This window comes from Podarcis melisellensis (assembly GCF_964234715.1).
Source record: "Podarcis melisellensis genome assembly, chromosome: 9".
NCBI lineage: Eukaryota > Metazoa > Chordata > Lepidosauria > Squamata > Lacertidae > Podarcis > Podarcis melisellensis.
Window position 1 is genome coordinate 41,700,698 of NC_138541.1, and position 26,651 is coordinate 41,727,348.

At 42.7% G+C, this 26,651-nt stretch overlaps 1 long non-coding RNA gene across 3 annotated transcripts in view; it reads left to right on the top strand.

The window, feature by feature from the left end:
• The window catches only part of LOC309378246, a 221,306-nt gene that overhangs the window by 140,878 nt on the left and 53,777 nt on the right, over nucleotides 1-26,651 (top strand). For all 3 annotated transcript variants that reach the window (XR_014171936.1, XR_014171937.1, XR_014171939.1), the window contains one exon: nucleotides 11,891-12,045. This is a non-coding gene — a long non-coding RNA (uncharacterized lncRNA). The remainder of the gene's footprint in view (nucleotides 1-11,890; nucleotides 12,046-26,651) is intronic.

Here is a 26,651-nt window from a genome sequence, read left to right on the forward strand (position 1 = left end):
ATGCAAACAGAACTAAATTTCTTCCCTATTTGTACTCTGCATAACCACAGCTATTTCTTCCATAATGTGGTTTGTGAGCTGAAGTGGATTGGCTGAAACTGTATGGTTTCAGTTTACTCGAGCCCCAGCAGCTTTTTAAATATAGTACCTAATTATGATTATATTTATATCAGGTCAATAACCACAGGTGAGCTCTGAAGATATGGCAACCTCAGAGAAGTTCCAGCTCCGCTGGATTTTTAAAAACTGCTTTACCCAGTTGTTCAGTAAGAAGTATAGTCATACCTTGGTTTTCAAACAGCTTAGTTCTCGAACGTTTTGGCTCCCAAATGCAAACCCGGAAGTGACTGTTCTGGTTTGTTAACTACCGTATTTTTCGCTCTATAACACGCACCCGACCATAACACGCACGTAGTTTTTAGAGGAGGAAAATCCGTAGGCATGCCACCCGTAGGCATTCCCTCCATAACACGCACAGGCATTTCCCCTTACTTTTTAGGAGGAAAAAAGTGAGTGTTATGGTGCAAAAAATACAGTATTTTTGGAAGCCGAACATCCTACAGGGCTTCTGCAGCTTCTGATTGGCTGCAGGAGCTTCCTGTAGCCAATCAGAAGCTACACTTTGGTTTCCAAACATTTTGGAAGTCAATGCACTTATGGAATGGATTCTGTTCAACTTCCAAGGTACCACTGTATATTGAATCCTCACTTGAGATCAGCACCACATATTTGAGCAAGAGTTCCCCAGCCCAACAATGTGGGCCAAGGGACTCTTTTAAGTGTATTGTTACAGAGTTATGATCTTGTGCATGGAGAATCTGTTGATTCAAATAGGGTTAATTCTCCTTTCTGCCAGAAACGCTGGAATTCTGCTACCTTTTTTTCAGATTTGCATGCCAATAGAGGTATAGGAAATGAGAAAATGGTTGCCTCATTCCCGGCTAATTCATTAAACCATTCTTTGTTTCCCCTGTTGTGATTAGTTTTGCTGAGATCCGGAGGTCGATGTAGCAGCAAAGTACTTTTTTCTTTGATGAACTCAGCAGGTTTTGTTTCATTGTGAAACAATGGCTAGCAGATGGAAAACTGAGCTTGGCTGGCTATTGTGAAACTAATGCATATTGTTTCTTTTAACAACTTGGTTTTTCTTCATCTTTGAGAAATTGCACCATTAAAAAAAATATCTTCCAGTTACTAAAACTGAATTTAATGAACTCTGGAGAACAAATTAAAAACCTACAGTTTATTTAAACTGCCATGATCCAGAAAGATCCTGCTGGTGCCAAGGTTAAAAAGTAAGGAGACCCGTGACCATTAGGTTCAGTCATGGCTGACTCTGGGGTTGCGGCGCTCATCTCGCTTTATTGGCCAAGGGAGCCGGTGTACAGCTTCCAGGTCATGTGGCCAGCATGGCGAACCAGAGCAGCACACGGAAACGCCGTTTACCTTCCCGCTGGAGCGGTACCTATTTATCTACTTGCACTTTTGACATGCTTTCGAACTGCTAGGTTGGCAGGAGCTGGGACTGAGCAACGGGAGGTCACCCCGTCACAGGGATTCGAACCGCCGACCTTCTGATCAGCAAGTCCTAGGTTCTGTGGTTTAACCCACAGCACCACCCGCGTCCCACTGGTGCCAAGGTTAGGTGAATGATAATACAGTCATACCTTGGGTTACAAACGCTTCGGGTTGTGTGATTTTGGGTTGCGCACCGCGCTGAACGTGGAAGTACCAGAATGGATTACTTCCGGGTTTCGGCACTTGTGCATGTGCAGAAGTGGTAAACCGCGCTTTGTGCATGTGCAAAGGCACTGAATCGCGACTCGCGTGTGCACAGGCGCGGCGCGGCAGGTTGCGGACACTGTGGGTTGCGAATGTGCTTCCTGCATGGATCACGTTCACAACCCGAGCGTCCACTGTAATACTAGTTTTTCCTTTTCCTTTTAAAGGATGGCATTTCAGCATTCTTATCTGTTTTCCCTTCAATGTGATCATGAAGTTTCTTTATTATACCCACTAACATGGGCTGCAATGCTGCCAGTGCTTTGATGACAGTTCTGTCGTGCTACCCAGGTGCTTGGTCTCGTTGCCATTCCGAACACGATGCCTTTTAATACCATGAGTCTCTTAGCTTTGCTCTACAAATATCTGTGCAAAGCGTGAGGCTTTGACAAGCATGACAACGGAAGCATACCTTGGCATAAACTAGTTATCTTCATTTATAGGAGAGAAGCTTAATCTTGTTGTCTGTGATGAGCAAGGGCTCCAGATAGATGCAAACGCCTGACTCTGTAGCTGACAAATGCTGGATGAAGCACAGTCTGCAAACATTGTGGGCTTGCTTAATGACCCCAAGAACTTCAAGATACAGCCATGACCTTACGCCCTTGGATAACACTTGGATAATTTGAAGGATGGCCTTACCCCATACATCCACAATTGACAGCTTTAGTCTGCCAAACTAGCCACTTTACAAGTGCCATGTAGTGTTTGTTCCACATCTGCAAGGAATAGTTATTTTCATGTGGTATCAGCTCTGGAACTCCCTACCTACCTAACACCAGGCAGATGGAACTGCTGTACAGTTTAAAACAGTTACCCAGAGAGGTACTTTTAATATGTCTACTTGTTTAAAATGTTGTTGCTTTTATCAGTATTTCTTGATACATATCTGCTACTGTTTTATGTAAATCTCTTAAAGATAGAGGTAAAGGGACCCCTGACCATTAGGTCCAGTCGTGGTCGACTCTGGGGTTGTGGCGCTCATCTCGCTTTATTGGCTGAGGGAGATGGCGTACAGCTTCTGGGTCATGTGGCCAGCATGACTAAGCCTCTTCTGGCAAACCAGAGCAGTGCACGGAAATGCCATTTACCTTCCCACCAGAGCGGTGCCTTTTTATCTACTTGCACTTTGACGTGCTTTCGAACTGCTAGGTTGGCAGGAGCAGGGACTGAGCAATTTGAGCTCACCCCATTGTGGGGATTCGAACCTCCGATCTTCAGCAGGTCCTAGGCTCTGTGGTTTAACCCACAGCGCCACCCATGTCCCTCCGTAAATCTCTTAGATCTATTTTATTATTAAAGTGGTGGACTCTCCTTCCTTAGAGGTTTTTAAGCAGAGGTTGGATATCCATCTGTCATGTATAATCTAGTGAGATTCCTGCATTGCAGAGGGTTGGACTAGATGGCCCTTGAGGTCTCTTTCAACTCTAAGATTCTATGGCCAGTTTTGATAAATAAAATAATTATTTTAAGTATGGGCAGAAAATACAGCCCTCTCTGTTCTACTCAGTTGATTGTAATATGAATTGCAGCTAATATGGCTTCTCTCAAATTGTCCTTTTCATTCTGGGGAAACCCAGCCAGATGGGTGGGGTATAAATAATAAATTATATTATTATTGGCATTGCAAATTTTGGAGAAGTGCACATTTTGAAGGATGGCTGTGTTTTAATTTGTGCATATTCAGAAAGTGTGAATTTGAAAGCTTCACCTTTAAATGTGACCTGAATCGAATTGCTTCTCCCTCCTTACATAGGGCATTCAACTTCTGGATAAAGGCAATCACAGAACACTTCCAGTTATGCTATATAGAATGCATATTTCAAGTGTTCACAGGAGAGATTATACGGATTGACAATGAAATGAAAGCCATGAGAGTGCTATCAGTGTTTTGCATTTTCTTTTGATACATGTTTTTAGATTTCCCTATTCAGTGTGTATATCTGTGTGTGTTGATGCAAGAGTTTGGGAAAACTGCTATCAAAGGAAACAGGCGTAATAGATGTGATAATACGTTCACTCTTCAAACGCTAGGTTCTCAAACTCTGTTGAGGGTACTTTGGGTGATTCTACTTTGCGAAGGAAACCTCAAAGTCCTATTGTTACAAATTTACCAATTAACAGATGATTCTTTGCGGGGGGGGGGGGAGATACCCAGAATCACAAGGTTTATAAAGTTTTATTTCCTACCAATTATAATAGTAAACGAAACTTCCTTTATTCCCAGTAAGAAATCTACTGGTTACCACACTTAAATAGAGCTCCCATTCTGAAACACATACCCTCCAACTTGTTAATAGTAATAATAATAATAATAATAATAATAATAATAATAATAATAATAATAATACCTCGCCAATCTGACTGGGTTGCCTCAGCCACTCAGCACAGCTTCCAACACTTATAAAAACATACTAAAACATTAAACACCTTAAAAAGCTTCCCTGTACAGTATAGGGCTGCCTTCAGATGTCTTCTAAGGGTTGTACAGTTACTCATCTCCTTGGTTCAGGGGTCACATAACTGCATACCCTCCAACATTTATCCAGTGGAAATAGGGATGCTCTAAGGAAAAGCGGGGCATTCTGGGATCAGATCAGAAACTGGGATAGTTTCTGTGAATCCAGGACTGTCCCTGGAAAAAAGGGACACTTGGAGGGTCTAGAAAGAGAGTTTGAATTTTAAATTGACAGGCCTTATGCCTACTTTCTCAAGAACACACATGTTGGCATGACCAGGCCCAGTAGTAGCTTAGGTGATTCAAGGATGGAGTTCTGGTTTGCACAACACTGCTCTTTCTTTGTTGATCTCTGATTTGCTGTGAAGTGGCGGGGTGTGTGTCAAATCTGTGTATACTTCAAGAGTCTGATGGTCCTAACTACGTCTTGGTCAATCTTTTTGGCATGCCCTCCTTCTTCTACTCTGCAATCACTCTTTTTGCTCCCTTCCTCTGCCAGGTGCTGCCATGGTCAAAACAAAACACCTAAATACACAAAAGCATAGGAGCAAGGTTAACAGTTTAATAGCATTAAAATTGCATGTACAAAGCTCAGGAAGGAAAAAAAAGTTTTTGTCTTGTGCTGAAAGGTCATTAAGCTAGGTGCCAGGCAAATTTCTCAGGCAGAAGTTCCGTAACTGGGGTCACCACGGAGAAGGCCTCTCTCTAATAGCCAGGTGCCTCCCTTCAGATTGCAAGGGTACCTTCAGGAGACCTGCCCTTGAAGATTATAGAGGAAAGGTAGGTACATATGGAGGCAGTTGGTCCTTCAAATATTCTAGTCATAAATTTGGAGGACTTAAAAGGTTAACACCAGAACCTTGAATTAGGCCTAGAAACTGTGTGCCAATGAGGGTGGCACAGCACAGACATAATATGATCATAATGCTTAATTCAGTTAGCAATCTAGCAGCTTATATTTTTCATTAACTGCAGCTTTTAAGCAGTCTTTTAGGTCAAGTGTGTATAGTTTGGCCCTTTCAGATCTCCTTTCAAAACTCAGAGCAGCTATAACCTCATTTGCCTAAGCTTTGTTTCTCTATGAATGGAAGGAAAGTTGCACTCACAGGAAGGTCTGCTCATGAACTCTCCTTTCATGAATGGAGAATTCATGGAGTGACAGTGTTAGATATACAATCCTGTGCCTCTGTGACAGTTGTAGTAATGGAAGAGTTTATGAAGATAAATATTTGAAAGGACATTAACTATGTAAGACTGTTATAGGCGGAACTACTAACTAGACATGCTAGCTGCCTGCTAACTTGGTTAGTGAATTGGGAGCAAGCCTTGGGTGACTGCTCTTGGATAAGAGCAACCCCCCCCCCCCTTTTAGCACATTTTAAAAGTGGAAAAGAAGTGAAAGCCTGCTTAACCCCTTACAGATGTTAAGAGTGGCTACAGGAAGGAATAGCACTGTGGCAGCAAACACTGCCTCAAGATGCATGAATTAATTTATAGGGCTAAAGCAGGCATAGGCAAACTCAGCCCTCCAGATGTTTTGGGACTACAACTCCCATTCTCCCTAGCTAACAGGACCAGTGGTCAGGGATGATGGGAGTTGTAGTCCCAAAACATCTGGAGGGCTGAGTTTGCCTATGCCTGGGCTAAAGAGAGCCCAAAAATGTCTGTTTGAAACCCCAATACCTTTGTGGGAGTTTTGCACTGTAATTTCACATGGTGAAATCTGGGGTACAATCCTAGCGGACGGTTCTTTCCCACTGTTTAAAATTTCATGTGACATGATGGCATATCAATAAAAAAGCTGCTGCTCCATAATGTAACAAGTAAAAGGTAAAGGTAAAGGGACCCCTGACCATTAGGTCCAGTCGTGACCGACTCTGGGGTTGCGGCGCTCATCTCGCTTTATTGGCCGAGGGAGCCGGTGTACAGCTTCCAGGTCATGTGGCCAGCATGACGAAGCCGCTTCTGGCGAACCAGAGCAGCTCACGGAAATGCCGTTTACAGTGCCACCTGTAAAAGGAACATTAGTAATTGGGACAGAAGCTCTATTATTAAAACCAGGAAAACAAATGCAATGAACCCCATGTCTGAATACATCATACATGTACGACGTCTTTTCAGATGTTTAAAAGGAACATCTGTAGGGCATTGTTTTGTCTCTTTCCCAATGTACTTTCTTTGTACCCACTTTGAATATCTACAAAGGACTGTGGGGAAAGTATGCATTCCTCAGGTTGAGTCCCAATTTACTAGCCAAATTAAGTAGGGACACAGCGTTGCACTGCAGTGTGCCCAGCGCTTCTGAATGTGTTGTATGATTCTGTCGGTGGATTTTAAAAATTAACTGAAAAGCTAATAGTAGATTCTTGTTACTGTTGTGTTAAATAGAAAGATCAAAACTGGGTATTCTATCCTTCAAATAGAAAATATGTTTCAGTTAATATAAAAGCAAATGGCACACTGTGTTTTTAAGTTCTAACAGTGTACTATCAAAATTTTTCTTTTAATGGTTTGAATATAGCCTGCAAAGGCTCATGAGATGAAATTTTTACAATGCTAGGCTTGTGCTTAATTTATATGAAACAATCAATTGCGTTTAAAGAATATTCAGGCATAAAAAGTTGGCTTGTAGGTAAATGATTCAGCTTCTCCCTTTCCTCTGTCAAACTGTAATCATCCTAGAGTGAGAAGCATTACATTGTTTTGGCGTTCTCACTGATTAGGGATATCTTGCAAGTGATTTGATTAAATATTGTCAGATTAAGCAAATGGAAAGCTGGAAAAGAAAACCCTAACCAAATGGTAGACTCTATTCACATATAATTTAATGAGAATTGTTAGTTTATGCACTGCCATACCTTTTCATTTATTTGAAATTTTGGGCAGCTGTTTATTTTTCCCCTCATGGCGATCGCAAGCTAGAGGAACATTCAAACAAAAAGGAGAAGAATCCTTTAGCTGATGTAATAAGTATTGCTTAGTTTCAGTCCCTCTGGCATTGCCAGCCTGCAGATCATTAAGGATGTCCCAATTTCCATGTAGATGTGACCATGGATCTCTTGAATGGGTTGGCTGATTTCAATGAAAGATGTGCATTTTCCCATTCAAGACATGATAGAGCACGTCTCTTTGTTGAACTGAATGGGGCAATTCTGAGCACAGATCAGAACTTTAGTGTTCCCATGCAGTTTGTGAATTAGGACACCAATCTTCAAATGCCCCACAGTTGACATTCATGCTGAAAACAAATCCCAAGCCTCAGCCTTACATTTTAGGGCTACACAGACCACAATCCAAAAGTTTAGTTTGGGAGAGGTATTAGCAGAGTTCTACTTGTGGAAATCAAACACGGGGCAGGAGGCAATTTCCTCCCCAGTTCTTCCTTTGCCCAAAGCTAATTTAGCCTTCAAAATCTGCTCTACAGGTTTGACAGAGTCCCTGCAGAACAGCATGGTGAAAATTGCACCTTGCATTTATGAAAACTTCAATTGAATTGCAGCTCCTTTTACAATTGAAAGAGGCCTTTCTGTTTACAGGACTCCTTTCTCTCATAAAATGTCCCAGCCTTCTCCAACCTCATGCCCTCCAGATGTTGTAACTGAAATTCTTATCAGCCAAAGCCATCATGACCAAGAGCCAGGAATTAGGGAGCCTGCAGTCCAAACTGTCCGTCCCCTACCAGGTTAGGGGACGGCTGACATTAGGAAAGCCACACTAAAGTCTCATTGAAATGAATGAACATACATTTGTCACAACTAGGGATGAAAGGAGGAAGCAACTTCTAGCCTGTCCCATATTCATAATAACCAACTCTGCTTTTGTTCTGCTACTCTTTGACCTCTGCTAGCTAATGTAACTAGTTATGTAATGAATTTCAATGGAATGGCAACATTACAAACAATTCAGAAAATAATGTAATTATTTTGTAAGGTTTACAAACTGAAAGGAATCCCATAATGAATACTACTTTTATTCACTTGTGTGATTTTTGTTTGACCTTGGATCAACATGTGACTTGTGGCAAATTTCCATTTCTGATGCAATTCTCCAACATCCTTAGTCAAAACTAAGTCATTATATTGATTTTAGTGGGGCATGAGGAGATTTTGGTCATATAGTTAATTTTGAATTTCCCTTAAGTTCCCCTCAAAAATGTATTTTAAAGGCCTAGCTCATGCTCACTGAAAAAAAGGGGAATTAAATGTGTTTAACTCTAGGAATGTGCCCAGGATCATGTTAGCAAACCAGGTCTCCGAAGCTGCATTGTATGATTTGTGTGATTCACACGCATTGTCTGTGAGGAGCGTGAGAATGGAAGACAGGCTTATCTTTCTTCCGGTATGAGACTAAAATTGTACCTTCACTTTTACGCTTTGGATTCTTCTTCTCTCGGATCTGAGAGCGAGCACCATGATTGCTTGTCTGTATATTCTGTAAATAAATTAGTAGTTTAGAACTACAATGTCTCTAACTTCTTGCTGGGTTAAGCCAGAAGGATAGTGTGCTTACACCAACTGGTGTAGGTCGCTGGGAGTGCCCTGGAGAAGAAGGGGATCCCTTTTCCAGAGCTACGCTCTCCGGAGTATGTCCAGAGGAATGGGGGCTGCAGACACCCTAGGACATTTTCTCCCAACAGATCATGCCCAACATTTGCCCACCTCATCTTTGCAATCTGAATAATAATCCTAACTGGCTTATTTTCCAGAGGGAAGTATTCATATAAACATGAATAATTGTGGCATACAAAATCAAATTGCATTTCTGGCACCATTATCTGAAATACATTTACTTCTGAGGAGGTCAAATTGCATTTCATGATGATTCTTTCAGGTAAGTGTGCTTAAAGTCTCACTCTGATCATTTCTCCCTTAAAGTTCCCGCCTGATAAGGCTACCAGTCCCTGGCCAGGTTTAGAATGTACTAAGGTAGGCAAAAGAAAAGATGAGGAAGCAGGGGCGGAGGAAGGGGGGTGCGGTGGGTGCGGGCCGCCCAAGGTGTCACCACCGGGGGGGGGGGGGAATGACAAAATGCCATGTGGCACTCACCGTGGGGCGTGCAGTGCACCCAAGCCACACATCTCTCCTGGGAGAGACGCGGTAGCTTGGGCGCGTGCAGGCTCCGTGCGCCGGTCTGCCCGCTGCCTCCCCAGCTGTAGAGCGGCTGATTGGGAGGAGGCAGGCAGACCCTGGAGGCCCCGCGGTGTGCCCCACCCCATCCCTATGGGTGGCTCGCCCCGCCCCTGGCTGCGCCGCCCCAGGCGCCCAAGTAGCTTCCTCCACAGCTGTGAGGAAGTTCTGTAAACAACAACAACAACAATTTATTATTTATACCCCGCCCATCTGGCTGGGCCTCCCCAGCCACTCTGGGCGGCTTCCCAAAAAATATTAAAATACTGTAATACATCAAACATTAAAAGCTTCCCTAAACAGGGCTGCCTTCAGATGTCTTCTAAAAGTCTGGTAGTAGTTGTTCTCTTTGACATCTGGTGGGAGGGCAGGCCTGGCAAAATCTGTGATCAGGCAACCTCCTAGGTTTGTTTCAAATTCCTGTAACATTTGTTGTGTGAGTGATCCCTTTGCCCCAATGCTTTGTCATAAAGGGTAATGTGTTTCTGCCTGCAAGCCCTTCCTTAGTTTTTATCAAACTTTTCCTTTTTGTTCAGCAGTTGACCTTATTTTGCACAGACCTTAGTTCCTCGTGTTCTTACCGTAGGTGAGTTCAGGCACTGCAACTCAGAATGTCAGCAGCCTGAGAGACAGGCTATCATTATAAGTCAGCCAGTCTACAATCTCACCCATGTGTTGCATGGGGTGTAAATATTGGATGATTGTATTTCAGAAGCCTACTCACCTATCTCAGTGAGAAAATTCAGGCAGTCGTGATATTTTTTGAGCTATGTTTCTAATTTTGTATAGATACATATTTACAAATCTGCCAGTTTAGCGTGAAACATTCTCACATTAAGAGGTGATTAATGGCTACTTAGACTGGCATAGTTCCCCTGGCTGTAGTTTTTTTAATTACTACCTTAAATATAGGACTGCCAACTGATTACATTTTAAAAACCGTATTAGCTATCAGACTTTTAACTGATTCATTGACTTATACTTTTAAAATTTGTATGCTTCAGAACTTCATTGAAATCTCTCCTTTGAAGATCAAGAAATAAAGGTTTCTCTTCAGTATGAGAAAAAAGCAAAAGCTGTAATCCTCAACCCACAGACCTGTGACTAAGTCCCATTGAATTATATAAAACTAGAATAGTCATGGTTAGGGTTGTGCTGTTAGTGACCAAACCTACCACTCTTTGTTAAAACATTTTTAATGAACATATGGAATCTTCTCTATGACATTAAGGCACCTAAGCAGAAGAGGAAAGACTTCAAAAATAAATGAGTACAAAGCACCATTTGACATTGATTTCAGTGGATTCATGATTGAAGTACGGTAGTTGAATGATTTGTATTGTTAGAAGGAAAAAAGTAAAGAACAAACCCAAATTCTCTGATAACAATGGCTTGGGAGATCAGGGGGGAGTTCGTAGGATAGTGTGTCAGTGCTTCTCTGCTGACCTCTGCTAGTGACACGGGGCGGGGGGGGGGGACGGGACTCCACTGTAGCAGAGGTGGAGTATTGATGGTTTTGAATCCACTGGATCTGAAGTCCAACAGATTCCTAGAGAGTCTTTACTATTGGGCCCTTCATCTACTCCAGCCTGGAGCGTGTGTAGTGAAAAGCAGGAAAGAAACCATCCTTTACTAGGCTGTGGGATGCCCTCCCACCAGATGTTAAGCAGATGAGTAATTATATAACATTTAGGAAACACCTGAATGCAGCCCTGTATAGGGAAGCTTTTTAATGTTTAATGTTTTACTTTGTTTTTATTTGTGCTGGAAGCAGCCCAGAGTGGTTAGGGCAACCCAGTCAGATGGGCAGGGTACAAATGTTGTTGTTGTTCTCCTCCTCCTCCTCCACACCTTCCTCCTCCTCCTCCTCCTCCTCCTCTTCTTCTTCTTCTTCTTCTTCTTCTTCTTCTTCTTCTTCTTCTTCTTCTTCTTCTCCCCCCCCCCACTTCTGCCCTGATATGTGGAAGCCAATGGACCTATGGACCTTTTGATGTGGCTGTAGATTTCACACGTTGTTCCCCTCCATACTTTGCCCACATTGTTCCTGTAAAGCAGGAGGGCCAGATTTGATGAAGTGAACATGCATGAGCTTTTTGTTATTGAGCATTTTTAGGATTAGGCCCCCAAAACGGACTTTGGACATGCCTGCTGTAAAGAATGAGCAATTTATTTGCCTAGCATCCATAACATTTAAGAAGATACCTGGAGGATCAGAAGGGGATCCTAATATATTCCCAATGTTCAACCATAAACCTACAGATTTTCCAGTTTGCTATAAGTGGAAGGAAATCAGGGCATCTGCATGTCACTGAACGCTTAAGAGTCCATATCATTCAAATCCTTCTTTATGGACAGACTCCTTCACCATGAGGGACATATCCTGATGGTTACAAACATTTTAGTACATGAATTTCACTGTTTATTTATTAATGCTGCTTAAACTGTTTCTGCCTCAGCAGTCTGAGCCATCCTTGCCTATCTTAATCCAAATATTTAGTAGCATATCTGCTTTTCTCATCATTAGGTACATCAGAATGTGCACTGATATATGTCATGAACAGGGATGGAGTGAAATAATTATTTCTCTGGAAAAATTCCACTGCTGTACTGGTAGTGTGCTGGCAGCTGGATGTGACCCTGGAATTTGTGTTGCATGAACAAAGGTAGAGAGGAATCAAGGTCAGTGAATTCATTGCTATTAATTTGCAAGCTCATTTTTGACCTTGTTGCAACATCGGATCTTTGAAGATGGATGGTATTAAATATTATATTTTATGTAGGCTACAATCTTCTTAATTGTTTTATTACTATATTTCGCCAAAAGCAGTTTAAAAGTCATGAGCTTTAACAAGCTCCTTTTATACCATTCACTGCCTCTGAGTATTTTGCAACTTTGTTCCTTGGGAGGTGTTACCAAAGCACTATGACTTTTGCTCTTTTTCCTCCTGAAAAAAGGGAAGTTGACAATTAATCCTCAGTAATAATCCAAGAAGGGACACAGGTGGCGCTGTGGGTTAAAGCCTCAGCGCCTAGGACTTGCCGATCGAAAGGTCGGCGGTTCGAATCCCTGCGGCGGGGTGCGCTCCCGCTGCTCGGTCCCAGCGCCTGCCAACCTAGCAGTTCGAAAGCACCTCCGGGTGCAAGTAGATAAATAGGGACCGCTTACCAGCGGGAAGGTAAACGGCGTTTCCGTGTGCAGCTCTGGCTCGCCAGAGCAGCGATGTCACGCTGGCCATGTGACCCGGAAGTGTCTCCGGACAGCGCTGGCCCCTGGCCTCTTGAGTGAGATGGGCGCACAACCCCAGAGTCTGACAAGACTGGCCCGTACGGGCAGGGGTACCTTTACCTTAATAATCCAAGAATGTGAGAAGTGGGGATGATCCTCAATAGTGGGCTGGCGTGCGTTGCTGTTCTTGTTTAATTGCTAGTTAGCCCCGTTCCCGAATGTTTTCACTTTGCCTTTTTTGTGGGGTTTTTTTTTTGCCTTTCCGCTCTGAACCCAGAGTGCTCAAGGCAGCGAATTTCATTAAAACAACAGAAACTCCAATACACATTACACAATGAAAACAATTAAAAATCGCAAAAGTATCGCTCAGTAAAACAAACCATCAGAAAACGCACAAAATCAGATTCAAGGGAGGCCAGTAAGGTCTACTGAATACCCTCCAAGTGTCCTGATTTTCCAGGGACAGTCCTGGAATTACGAAAGCCATCCTGGCTTCTGGTTTGGTCCCGGAATGCCCCTATTTAACCCACCAGTGATTCCACTGCTGAACTTGAGGAAGAAGATGAGCTGGCTCTTGTCTCGAGCGATGGCAGCTGCAGATGCAGAGGCTGTGAGTGAGCACCATGTTGCCTCTCCATGGCTGCTGCTGGCCTCTTCCTTTGGCAGCTCGTAGTGGCTGCTGGAAGGCAGGCAAGGAGGAGGAGAGGCTGCCACCCAGCCCCAAATGATGCGCTGGCTCTGAGGGGCAGGCAGAGGGCAGAAGCACCCTGGGTGGGAAGAAAGGGAGAGTCAAGGAATCTTTATTTTATTTTTTATTTTTTAAAAATGCTTTGTGCATGTAATCTTAAAAGGTAAAGGTAAAGAACCCCTAACAGTTAAGTCCAGTCTGGGGTTGTGGCGCTCTTCTCGCTTTACTAGCTGAGGGAGCCAGCATTTGTCCGCAGACAGTTTTTCCAGGTCATGTGGCTAGCATAACTAAGCCACTTCTGGCAAAACCAGAGCAGCACATGGAAACACCATTTACCTTCCCACTGGAGCAGTACCTATTTATCTACTTGCACTTTGACATGCTTTTGAACAGCTAGGTTGGCAGGAGCAGGGACCGAGCAACATGAGCTCACCCCGTTGTGGGGATTTGAACCGACAACCTTCCAGTCAGCAAGCCCAGGCTCGATGGTTTAGACCACGGCGCCACCCGCGTCCCTACATCTAATCTTACCCCTTTCTAAAATTTATTTATTGGTGTGTATTTTTCTTTTTGTAAATCTGCCAAAGAATAAAATTAAATAAAATTGGGATTATGGGATTTTCTAAGGACGGTGGAGGGTGTGTGTCCGGTGTCCTGTTGGTGTAAGTGGTGTTGGCCCTTCTCATATGTAGCATAATCCTGCTGCTGCTGCTGCATCGGACAATTATTTCCGATTGCTAATTTTCAAGGAGTGTGTGTCCTTTACGTTCACACTGATAGTCCCATTTCAACATTAGCAAAGACAAACATTTATTTTTTTCTTTCCCCAACAATTGGGTTATTTCAACATAATAGTGCACACACACACACAAACACACACACGTAGATGGGCAGAAAATTTCCCACAGATAGCTTACAAAAATACCTTTATTAATAATGATGGCAAATGACATCTTCAAACCAATTATTCTTGCCCCATGCAGCAACCTTCACCAGCTGCTTTTGAAACAGCTAACATACCATTCCTTGTTTATGTAGATTTGACCTGTCTCATAATAATTAGCAGGTATTTCCATTAAAAAAGCAGAAGAGTGCCCTTATGTTCACTGTCATCATAGCATTGCAGCAGGTGTTCTAATGCAAATATTTAGGATTAAAATGCCAGTGCTGTAATTGAATAGTCTCTGTTAAATGAATCAGAGCTTTCGACCAGCCTGAGTGCTGGGATCGCTAAGCACTGTGGCTTGATAGCAATGTAGCTTGCAGTGGTTATACATCATGGCTACATATACTGTGGACATTGGTTGATACAATGGTGGCCGTTGAGGAAGGTTGTTGTGCAGTGATGGGTTCTAATCTGGCATTTCACATGGTTTTATTTCTATGGATCATGGCATCAGTGCAGCTGGCACAAGTCGAAACTAAAATGTACCCTTCCTGAAAAGCTCCTCTCTCAGATGTGCCTTGGAAAGAACAGCTAACATCCTGACCTTAATTGTTGCAGAAAATATCAGAGCACTAATCTTTATATTTCCCAGAAATATCTCGTTATCACCCTGCTGTATGCAGGAACCGGCCTTCACACAGTCAATGTAATTCTCTTGTAAAGTAAATTTACGACTCAGAAAATGTAAAGATAAAGATGTGGTCTTCCCAAAATTAAGGTTGTGTCCTCTGCACTTCAAACTTATCTCGCAAAGCCCAGTGGTACACTAGAGAGAGCAAACAACAGTTCAAAGGACTTGATGTTGTGCTATTTACTCACCAAGGAAGCCCCCTGCCCTCTCTATAGCCGTTAGCTAGAGTCAAAGTATACTTAAACCCATGGTTTTCAATGGTTTGTTAGCTCACCGCTCCAACAGGACCCCTTCTTTACTTCTCAGTGATCTCAGGGATCAAGCCTCTTAGGCTTCACTGGACTACAGACCAAGAAACGGTGTGAGGTTGTTGTGCTGCTGGCGTAGGATTTGAAGGGGAGCGCTTAACTCTTGCAGAAGGCACAGAGCTCGGCTCCTTGACTTTGTGCTCCTCTATTTTCCCTCTCGTAGTGTGAATACTGTGGCACATTGCTGTATTCCCTTTTTCTAGTCTTTGGGTAGTTAGGGACTTTTTAACTCTTATACCTTTTTTATTACAATGGTGTTGTATGTACTGAATGATTATTTGCTGCCTGTATATCAAGAGAGTTTGTTGGATCTATACACATGTGGGCTCAGATGTTTGCCTCTTAACCGTTGGGAATTCCTTGCTGTCATCTTGGGGTAATCAGGTGGTGAGGAGAGCACAGAGCCTTACCCAGCAACTATCAGGGAATGATGGTGGTAAAGGCAGTGTCATCCAGCTGTGTGGTTGCAGATTGGATATATGATGTATCAGCCTCTGTTTGCTAATTAATTCATTGGATGCCAAAGAAATTTGCAGCTGATTCAAAATTTTGTGTATTTACATAGCTTCACAAAGCACAGGATCAGAAAATGTTAGCAACAAACAAAACACAGAAACACTGGACTTATCCATTGTTCCAGACTGTATTTCGATTTTCTTGGCTGGCTGGTGCTTTCACCTCCAGGAACAGAGAACAAAGACAGAGGAAGGCATCGTGCTTGAGTGTGTACAGTTTGTCTCTTTACATGATGGAGTCCCCCTCCCCCCAGAACTTGACCACCTCTTTTCACTCTGAATTGGAATCCTTCAAAGGTTGTTTCTTCATAGAAAAGGAACTACAATCCAGCTTTATATGCATCTCTTTTAAGGTCAGAGGTGATTCTTCCTCCCATCACATTTTTACAAGTGGCTTGGGCAGATATTGCAGCCTTCCAACAACATTATGAGTGGCCATTATATCACATTTGATTGTTTCCATGCATGTTGCCCGAAGCCTGTTTTCCCTTTTTGCAATGCATCAATTTTTCCAAGGCCAGTTCAATACATTTTGCTGCTTGAGACAGCTGGATTTAATTTCAGTATGTCGTGTTCTCCACTATCCCTGAAATTTGGATTGCATTTATATCCCCCCTTTTTCTCCAAGGAGCTCAAGGTAGCATACATGGTTCTTCCTGCCTTCTCAAAATAATCCACACAACAACTCTGTCAGGTAGGTTAGGCTGAGAGGCAGTGGCTAGCCCAAGATCACCCAGCAAGCTTCATGGCCAAATGGGGAATTTGACCCCTGGTTTCCTGGGTCCTAGTCTGACACTCACCACCCCACTGCACTGATTCTTATTTAGGGGACTGAGGAAAGACACCTTGTCCCTGTTTCCTGACCTCTAGTATCTGCAGTATCAGGCAGCTGCTTCTCTCTGTCTAATGTTTGGACTAGCCCTTTACTAGAAAGAGCCTGAATGAGCTCTTCCTCTTTAGCTCATGCTGTGGAGCCCAGAGGGACAGAAGTATGCAAGCAGGATTTCCTAACTAAGCTTTGCTCCACTTAAAGAAGCCCAGCATGCTCACCTTCCCTAAAGGCCGTTCTTGCCACACAGGCTGCTAGAAATGTTTATGCCTTGTGACTTTCTAACATGTTCTTCTGATTCCATTGTTTAGCTTCCTTTCCTAAATTTGGGAATCACTCCAGGATCTAGATCTAGAGGTTTTACTATAGACAGTATGGATGTACGCTGTGGCTATCATCAGCATGGGTATCTAACACAGCTGTCCCTGATGACTATAGATAAAAGAACCTGCATTCTCCTCCGCTGTCAATTGCCCTGCAACAGCAGTGCCTCTTGTGTAATATGTTCCTAGCAGCTAGAACATGGCTGGGGTGGCTAACCTCTACTGGTTGTTGGGCTCAGCTCCTATCAGGCCCAGCCAGCATGGCCAATGGTCAAGGTTGATGGGATCTAGAGCAGGGGTCAGCAAACTTTTTCAGCAGGGGGCCAGTCTACTGTCCCTCAGACCTTGTGGGGAGCTGGACTATATTTTGAAAAATAATAATGAATTCCTATGCCCCACAAATAACCCAGAGATGCATTTTAAATAAAAGGACACATTCTACTCATGTAAAAACACGCTGATTCCCGGACCATCCGTGGGCCAGATTTAGAAGGCGATTGGGCCGGATCCGAGCCCTGAGCCTTAGTTTGCCTACCCATGATCTAGAGTGATCTACAAAAATCTCAAACTCTGACATAAATGATGGATAGAACCAGGGCCATCTTTAACATATGTGCCGCTGGGGTGCAAAGATCCGTCCAGTGCCCCCAAATTTAGTTTAGCTCCCCAATTAACTTTTATTATGCTTATGTCAGACACCACGCTTATGCCTTATCTCTTGTCTACGAAAGAAGGGAGGAAAAAGAAACTTTTTTATTTGCTCATTTATTTACAGTACACTTATACTTAAGTATACAACACCACCACACTTAAACTTATAAGTATTGTTTAGGCACCTATAGTAACACCAGCTGTGTCAAAGGTGCTGCTGACCCCGCTGCCGCATAGCAGCTCAATATAATACGTAACAATATTTTGATGTAAGAGTTAATTTCGCATGCACGGCGCCGCTGAGAATGACAAGAGCTGTTGTTGAGTCTGACAAGCATCGCCGTTGTGAATGATGTCACGAGTGTCTTTGGTAAATGAGCGCACAAAGTCAAAGTCCTTTAGTTAAACAGTAGATATACATTTCGGTAATACTTAGGTCTATATGTATTTTGTTTTTCTAGCTTGATCAAAATTATTTATTATTTCATAATAGGTAGATAGTTAAGAGCTTAGGCAGCTTCAGCGGCAGGCGCCTGCCCCCACAAATCCGGCGCCTGGGTGCCCTGCACCCCTTGCACCCCTGGGTAAAGACGGCCCTGGATAGAACTATACCAGGGATGGGGAACTTCAGGCTTTGGAGTCCCTCTGACTAATTCTTGGGACTCTCCCAAAACCACATCCCATCCCCAGCTAACCTCCCCCCATCTCAGGTCACGCCCCTCATCAGTCCTGTTTTTCACCTGGCTAGAAAGCATCCTTGAGCTCTGATAATGCCTCTTGCTGCATAGATAAGGACATTTGAGTGTGAGTAGAAACAAGATGTTTATGGGTGGAATGATGCCTACTGTACAAAGGTAGAACTAACATTTGTGGCTCTACTCATGTCATACCCCTCAACTGTCCTGATAAAACTGGGGCATTGTTTTTGTGTGTGCACAACATGCATTTTTGGGTGCCAGGATCTTGCATTGCGATCTTACCCCCCCCTCAAAAAAGCACTTCTTGTGGGCCTTCTCCTGCGGGGCCCAAAATACACTTTTTAGGCACTGGGGGAGCACGGGCCCCAAAAAGTACATCTTTGGGAGCTGCGACCTCACACATGCCACGTGACTCGTGTGGAAACACAGCCCTGGAAGACACACATCCCGGTTTTTGACTTCAGTGTTTTGGAAAGCATGTCATGTTGGGTCTGCCCACTAACTGGCATTTGGCCTCTAGCAGGGAACAGGTCCCTCAGGCTGAAAAAGGTTCCCCAATTCTGGGCTAGATTAAAGGGCTTCTGAGTATCATTATTTTTCCAGAGTCAGCTCCAGATCTGAGGTGTCCTTAGCAATGAGCCTTCTGGTAGGGTTCTCTCCTCTATTGGTAGGCCTCAGAGGTGGCAGCCACCATTTTCATGCCCTAGAATTCCCCATTGGGAGAACAGTGGTATTTAGACCCAGCCATCAGGTGATCCCTGGACTGTGTGGCAGAACACTGGATCACAGGAAGCTGCCTTATGTCAAGTCCATTGATCTCATTATTGTCTACCAAGACTGAGAGCGGCTTTCTAGGTTTCTGGCAGGGATCTCTCCCAGCCCTGTCTGAAGAGATGGAGGATTGAACCTTGAGCCTCCTGCATGCACACAGATGCTCTACCACTGAGCTATGGCCCTTCAGCTAATGCCAGGTGTTGATGCTGGCCCCAGTTCATTTGAAAGACTGGATCTATTGATCATGAAGACATTTTGTGAAATGGTTTTCCTTCCATGCTATGTCATGTCTGAGAACAGATGTCTTTTTATGCCACAGACAATGGATAGGAGTGTCTATTCCAGCAGCCTGCACGTTTCCAATACGGAACATTAGCTCCCAAAATGATTTCAGAAGTCTGAAGCTGCTGGCTGTCGATAGAGAAACATCCATGAGTGGTAATGATTTAAAAGGCTGTCTTATGGGAATTTTTTTGTGATTCAACATTAGGCTATTTTTTAAAAGAAGAGGAAGAAGAAGAAGAAGGATGTTTATAATGATGATAGGAAACCTTCACTAAGAAAATCTGCAGGTAACTCAAAGGAGATGAGACAAATAAGTAAGAAAGTGTGCATAGTTCGACTGCAGAAAAGTCAAAAGGTCCTGAGTATAATATATTAGAAAATAGCTAAATGTGGGGTTGCATTTCTGAGATAAACATTATGTGCCAAATTGGCTGCCTTGGGAAAAGCAGCAGTTTGAAAAAGGATACTGGAGTATGTTGGTGGCAAATTAATAATAGGTATATTAAAAGGAGACTTTCTGGATACCAAGGTCCAGGTTTGGGGCAAGTACTCTTTGGTGAGAGAACCTCAGCAGAGATATAAAATCACAAAACAGCATGCAGCAAAGTAAAGTGTGGAAATATAGGCTGTTGGATTTTAAAAATATGCCCTTGTGAGTTCCAAAAATTTGCTCTCTCCCAGCATAGGAAAAGGTAAATATGGCTAGTTAAAAATTGGTTTACTTACAAACTCTCAAAAAGTTAGGTTCATACATCAGTCAGAAAGGTTGCACAGCCTGTAAAACTTAGTTTAGTTTCAAAGTGGTCAAAGTTTCTAAATTGTTGGTATTATTGGAGCAAACAGCTTAGACCTCCTCACAAATTTAGCTTCCTCAGTAGACTGGACGTTGAATAATAGGCTTGATTAGCTTCCTCCCAAGGTGAAGGGGAGTGACCTAGCTAAGCCTGGTGGGACAGCTTACTCTATGGCATTAACCCCTTCATGCATTAATTAGACTTAAGCATGTTGGTTATATGAAGCTGGTTATCCCACAGAGTACAGTAATGGTATTTGGCTGTTTCAACAGAAGCATATCAGTGTGTCACCCAGTGCTCTGATCAAAAGAACCAGACCTAAAGGGAAAATATTGATGAAAGGCAAATGGGAATGGATTTATGTGTAACCTATTTCCTTGAGTAATTTCTAGCATATTAGTCTTAGCAGTGCCCATAGGTAAGGTATGGGCCACATATAAACATATGGGTGATGTGGAATATACCGGTACCTCAACTTTCTTATCTCTCTCTCTTTCTCTTTTTTTTTTTTAAAAGACAAACCAGAAACAGCTATCAAAGATGAGAATCAGTCCCACAATTTTAGTCAAATGCCCTAACCCTCCATTGCATCATACAGTTTTTAGAAGAAGTGTTCAGATCCATATGTATATTTTTCTCTTCTTGAAACTTCTTCATTAAGTTACCAGTGCTTACATACTATCTTTTTAGTATATGCATTATAGATGGATGCTCCAGTTTTACAAAGACTGCCAAGTTAACAGCCTTCAATTAGTCAAAAAGATAGTCCTCCTCTAATCACAAACTCAGCAGGCAATTGAATCAAAGGATTTAAAATCTATTTCAGCAGTGCCTCCCAGATAACAGCATTGATCTGGATTGTCCCCTTTCACATTTTCTTGTCTGGCAAAGTAAAGTTTAATAGAACCCGAGATGCAGGATGGCGGCTGTACTGCAGAATATATGTAATTAAATGTCTTTCAAAGACACAAGCTTAAGCAGATCCAACATAGGTAAAGGTAATAGGTTCTTTTAAATTATTGAATGTAAATGATGTGCAGGGGCAGGCTGAACAGCTGATTCCATCCAGTTTGGGTCACTGGTACTCAATCATACATCCATTCCACGCAGCTCCATCTGTTGTGTGACATTGCTTTTCAATTCATCCCATTCTATCCTGTCCCATCTGTCCCGTCCCATCACGCACCTTTTGTAAACATTTTTTATGTACACGTTTTTGTATACACATTTTTGTGTGTACTTCTTATGTAGAATGCACACTTGTCGATGCTTTCACCAGTAAAATTTGCATTATGTATACATCTTTTATGCAAGATGTGATGGTATTTTTGAGCTAACCTTTTGCACACTGAAAATGCATTGCAAAACTGGGAGAAGGGTATAATCTGAATGGGAGTTGTGTTCTGATCCACAGGCAAGTTCAGGAGCATCATGTCAGGTCAATCAGCTGTAAAAAAAAAAATGGGCCAAACAAATCAAACTTCCTCCTCTCCCTACTAGTACGGGTGTATGTAACATAAACACCAATCTACTTGATTTCTCATCTACCTAAAGGAGGGAATCCAAGTTGAAATAGCAGATGGGACTTAATGTGTTCATTAGTACAATATTGATTTGTACTAAGATGCCATAACAAACAAGGAAGTGCTTTTAACTCAGAGCTACTCCTTTAATAATCAGCCACTACCCCTGTGTTTTCCCTGCCTTTGAAGCTGGAAGAGCTTCAGAGCTATGAAATTTTCTGAGAGCAGTAGGGAGGTAATACTTCTCAATCCTGTTGGTCACTCCCAGCCACACTCAATGCTTTTATTCCCAATCATCTTTCCTTAAACATATATACAATCATGGGGTTGTAACCTGAGGGTGGACACCTGAATAGTGCTACACTGAATGTGCTTTCACCTGTGATATGCGAGAGACCTGCCTATTCCCATTGTGTATAGCTGCAGTAGTGCTGCATTTTTCAATATTCTCGGATCAATAAGGATCAAATGTTAAAGAACAGTTTCACAGCACACACCTAGACACATTTACTTTGGAGTGAGTCCTGTTGAAAACAGTGGGAATTACTTTCAAGAAAACATATAAGCCATGGTGCTGTAATTCACTTGCTTTTATGGCATTTCCTAAATTCTGTGCTACTTGTACTATAAATAGGTATCACACACACAATGGAGAAAAGCTAATATGAGTTCTAGAGAGTCTCTCTCTCTCGTTCATTTGCTTTATTTTCTCCTCTTTAATCAGTTTCATTCAATCACCCATCACTGTGAAGAGAATAAAGCAATTAACACCAGAGCAGTCACTATAACTATGTATGCACTAGTGTCTTAAAATGCAGTGAGGCCATTTCCCTTTGCTGTGTTTCAGGTCACATTTGCACATTGTTGAACACACTAGAGAGGAAGTGGGGGGATGCTTGCACATGACCTGCTTGGTTTCCCTTGGTCCTGTAACCTCAGCAACTCCTGTTCATGAAGCTATCATCTGCACATGTGCTGTAATCTGCACAGACGCAACAATCTCAAGTGTACACACCTCAGCTCATCTGTGAAGTGAATTTGGCTTCAGTTTAGTTGATGCAGGCTTGAGGAGAAATGCCTCAAAGAAACTACAGGCAAGTACTGCATTGGGGGTAGCATTGTGTATACACTGATTCAAACCCAGCGGTGGGAGCACACTAGAGCCAGAATAAATGGTAATGTGTACACAGCCTATGATTACATATAACCCAGACTCTATAATCAGAAAAACAGGTCTTTCAGAACGGACAGTAATGGAATTCATAAAGCAGACCCAAACCTTGGCCCATTTCCCATCCATTTGATACTCACACAACAGCAACATCCCTCCCTCCGGCATTATTTCCTTCTCTTTTTAGCTGATGGCAACAGTCTATAAATGCTGAGTAAAAGCTATTTAATCAGATCCCTTTTTTGCCGTGTGCTGTATTATAAATGAAAACAAATCTATCACAATTTTGACTGGGATACAGAGACAGGTGGATTACTGAGGTGCAAAACTTATGAAGTGATTCTTTATCTTGTTCCCTGTAGCACAACTTAAGCATTTACAGAGAATAATAATAATAATAATAATAATAATAATAATAATAATAATATTTATATTCCACCCATCCACGGCTTCCAACAATACAATAGTTCTCCAGCTATTAAAAGCTTCCGCTCGGGGGTCGCATAACTAGTTAGCATGCCAGAGTCTCATTCGTTATCGGAATTAACCAGACAAATTGCTCCACCAACTAAGAACGGCCATGCACCACCACCCACAGAATCGAGAAAGAGCTATCAATCTGTTATTGTCAGCACTAGAACTGGACACTACCCCTCTCCCCTTGTCCAGGCACTGCAGGGGTTCCACTATGGTGGAGGTGCCCCTGTCCCAGGGGAGTCTGATGGAGAAGATCTGATACACCATCCAGCTAACAGCAGCAGTGTGTTACTTTTTCACTTTTAGTTCAGTTTATTAATCAAAGAAACAAGTCACATTGAATTAAATGGGGAAGTGTGTATGGGACATAGAAGTCTCATGGAAATGAAAAATAAATCAAGCTATAAAAAGGTAAAGGCAAAGGACCCCTGACAGCTAAGTCCTGTCACGAATGACTCTGGGGTTGTGGTGCTCATCTCGCTTTGCTGGCCAAGGGAGCCAACGTTTGTCCACAGACAGTTTTTCTGGGTCATGTGGCCAGCATGGCAAAAGCTGCTTCTGGCGAAACCAGAGCACGGAAACGCACCTTACTGTCTTAAGCAAAATAATGGGCTATAGACTTGGCTTAAATTATGCAGCTGTTTAAACTTTTCATTCTGAAAAGCTGTGTTCTGAAGAGGTGGCAAATAGCTTATAATATCCTACCACTTTTGAAATGGGAAAAAACCCAACTTTTTGGATTATGAAATTTATAATTGAAAAACCTTGTTCCCTTGCAACCACAATTTTTTCAGAAAAGAGCTATCAGCTTCTTACTTCCATCTTGACTGGTCTGATTGCAATCTTTTCTATTTGTGTTATGAATTATGCTGTAGTGTCAAAACAGAATATAGTCTAATTTTTCACACTATTTTTTATCGTACTTCTGTCCAGATCCTCATCCAAGGAGCTCTGGGAAGCTAACATGAGCCTTTTTGCTTTTTGTGTGTGTTATTATTTCACAGCACCCTCTCATAGAACTTGGTATCAGTTGGTCAAACTGATTGACACTAGTTTTGGTAGGACACACAAAAAAGAAGATGCTTTTTTTTACACAACACATAATTAATTTACAGAATTACATGCTACAGGATGTGAATATGTCTTAGGTAGCTTTAAAATGTCTAGACCAATTTATGGAGGACAGGACTATTGATGGGGCTTCACTGCACTATCATTGTTGTTAAGCCACCCTTCTAAAACTCTGATAGATTTTTTAAAATCCATTTTTTAGATATGTTTCAAGAAGAGTCCATCGGGATCAGGCCAAAGGCCCAATAAATGCACCATCCGGTTTTCACAATGGCCAGGCAGATGCCCATGGCAAGCTTGCAAGCAGGTGCTCAGTGAAGCAGCATTCTCTTTCTTGTGCTTGCCAGAAACTGGCATTCAGAGATATGTAGCCTCTGATAGTGGAGGCAGTACATAGGTATCATGGTTACTTTTTTATGACTATGAGACTCTTATTTCCATGAAAAATTGTTGACTAGTAGCAGTGATGTCACTTGCAAGATTTTGGGACCTATAACACTTGAATAAGGATTTACAAATATTTCTGTACTGCATGTTACTGGTAAATCTCCAAGTTAAGTGTTACTGATTCATTTTTTTATATATTTACATTCAAAAAAGGTGCTAATTATGTCTTTCGTGTGGAGCCAATTAAAGGTGCTACATACATTTAGTCATATCCCCAGACAGTGCCAGCCCTGAATTTCAAAAAGTGTGTGCAATTTGCCTTTAGTGATAGCAGTGCTGGATAGGGGGCGGTGTGGGCAGCCCCCCTCCCAGTGTGCTGAGCCAAGGGGGCACAAGACATAGCACATTTTGAGAGCATGTGCAGAATAGAAGGTGAGATTGGGGAGGGCACCAACTTTTGTCCTCGCTCAGGGCACTGTATTACCAAAGTCCACCCCTGGTGACAGCATTGTTCAACTCTCCTTATTCTATTGTTCATAATCAATTCAGAGGGCATTTTACTATGGCCCTTCTCTTTACAGCATAGCAGGATACTAAGAACTGTATTGTCAGCTGGGGGTCGGATGCAGAGGACAGTCTTCTTTCTTCTCTCTGCTCTGTGTCCAGCCTTGAATTTCTGAGCTCTCGAGAAAGGATTTCTCTATGTCCTCCAACTTCTGGGCTCTGAAACAGCTGGCTGCAGCACTGACAGCCACCCCATCCTTCTCCCTTATTTTGCGAGATGCCTGAGCTCCTCAGAATGGAAGAAGCACCCACGTTGTGCAGGCAACAAAATGACCTCTTACCTTGCCACTTCTTCCCTTTGCTGTGGGTGAATTGTTGATGCTGTCAGGCAGGCACTGTTCTTCTCAGGGCAAAGTGTGCACAGGGCTGACTTCCTTGGCCTTGGCATGCTGTGGGAATGCTGCTGCCAAGCAGATGCCTGGCAAATTGCCATTGTTTGCTTCTTCTGGGGGGGGGGAATGACAATGAACCAAATTGAGAGGGGAGCCTATTCTGCTCATTTTAACTTGCCCCTGTGCGGTGACTTTGACTGTGCAGTGACCATAGTGGTGGACTTGGGTACTAATAGCACCCTGTGCAAGGCCAAAATTCCACCCCCTCTCATCTCTTGTGCTGCAACCAAGGCACCCGACTTTAGCAAGGAAGCACTGCCTTCTCAAAGGCGGGTAAGAAAAACGCTAGGGAAGAAGACAGGAGGACTCTTGGACCTTGTCAGAGCTTCATGCCTCCTTCTGAAAGCCCAGCACCTTGGCTCAGCACCCAGTGCATGTGTGCTACTCTCCCAGCGCTAAATCGACCCCCACAATACATCAGTTATACAGCTTGTAAGTATTATGTCTAAATTCTGTATTCTGTCAAATAACATAATTAACAGATTTTCTTTTCAATATTCTTTATTTTATTTTCAGATGGTTGATATATTAACCAGCAGCAATCCTATCACTTAGGATGGGTAACAACACTTAACAGGAACAAAAGGGGCAGAGCACAGATTTATTTTTCAAAATGTTTCAAATATCTCTTCCCCTTCATCCCTGCATTTAGTACTTTCCTTTCTTCCCCGAAAAGCCAGTTCTGATTTTTCAAATATGTGCGTGTGTATATGTGTCCTGTGTACACACTGAATGTTAAATTAAAAGTAGACTATAGCTGTTTCATGACAGTGATTAAAAGTCCATTCCAGTGCAAAAGTCCTTTAAAGTTAGACTTTAAATATTATCCGGGGCTGGGCTTTCTAAACTACCAGCTCTGGCAGTAGATGCAGGAGGGTCAAGTGGTCGCAAGTTGTTGGAAGCCAGAAAACCTGATTGCCATTTGCTCTGATTAAGTGATAAAATGTGGGTTTATCTAGAGAAAGTGACAGAAGGGAAAAAAAAGGTCAGACATGAACATGGAAATCATAGACCTGTGCCTGGAAACTCAAC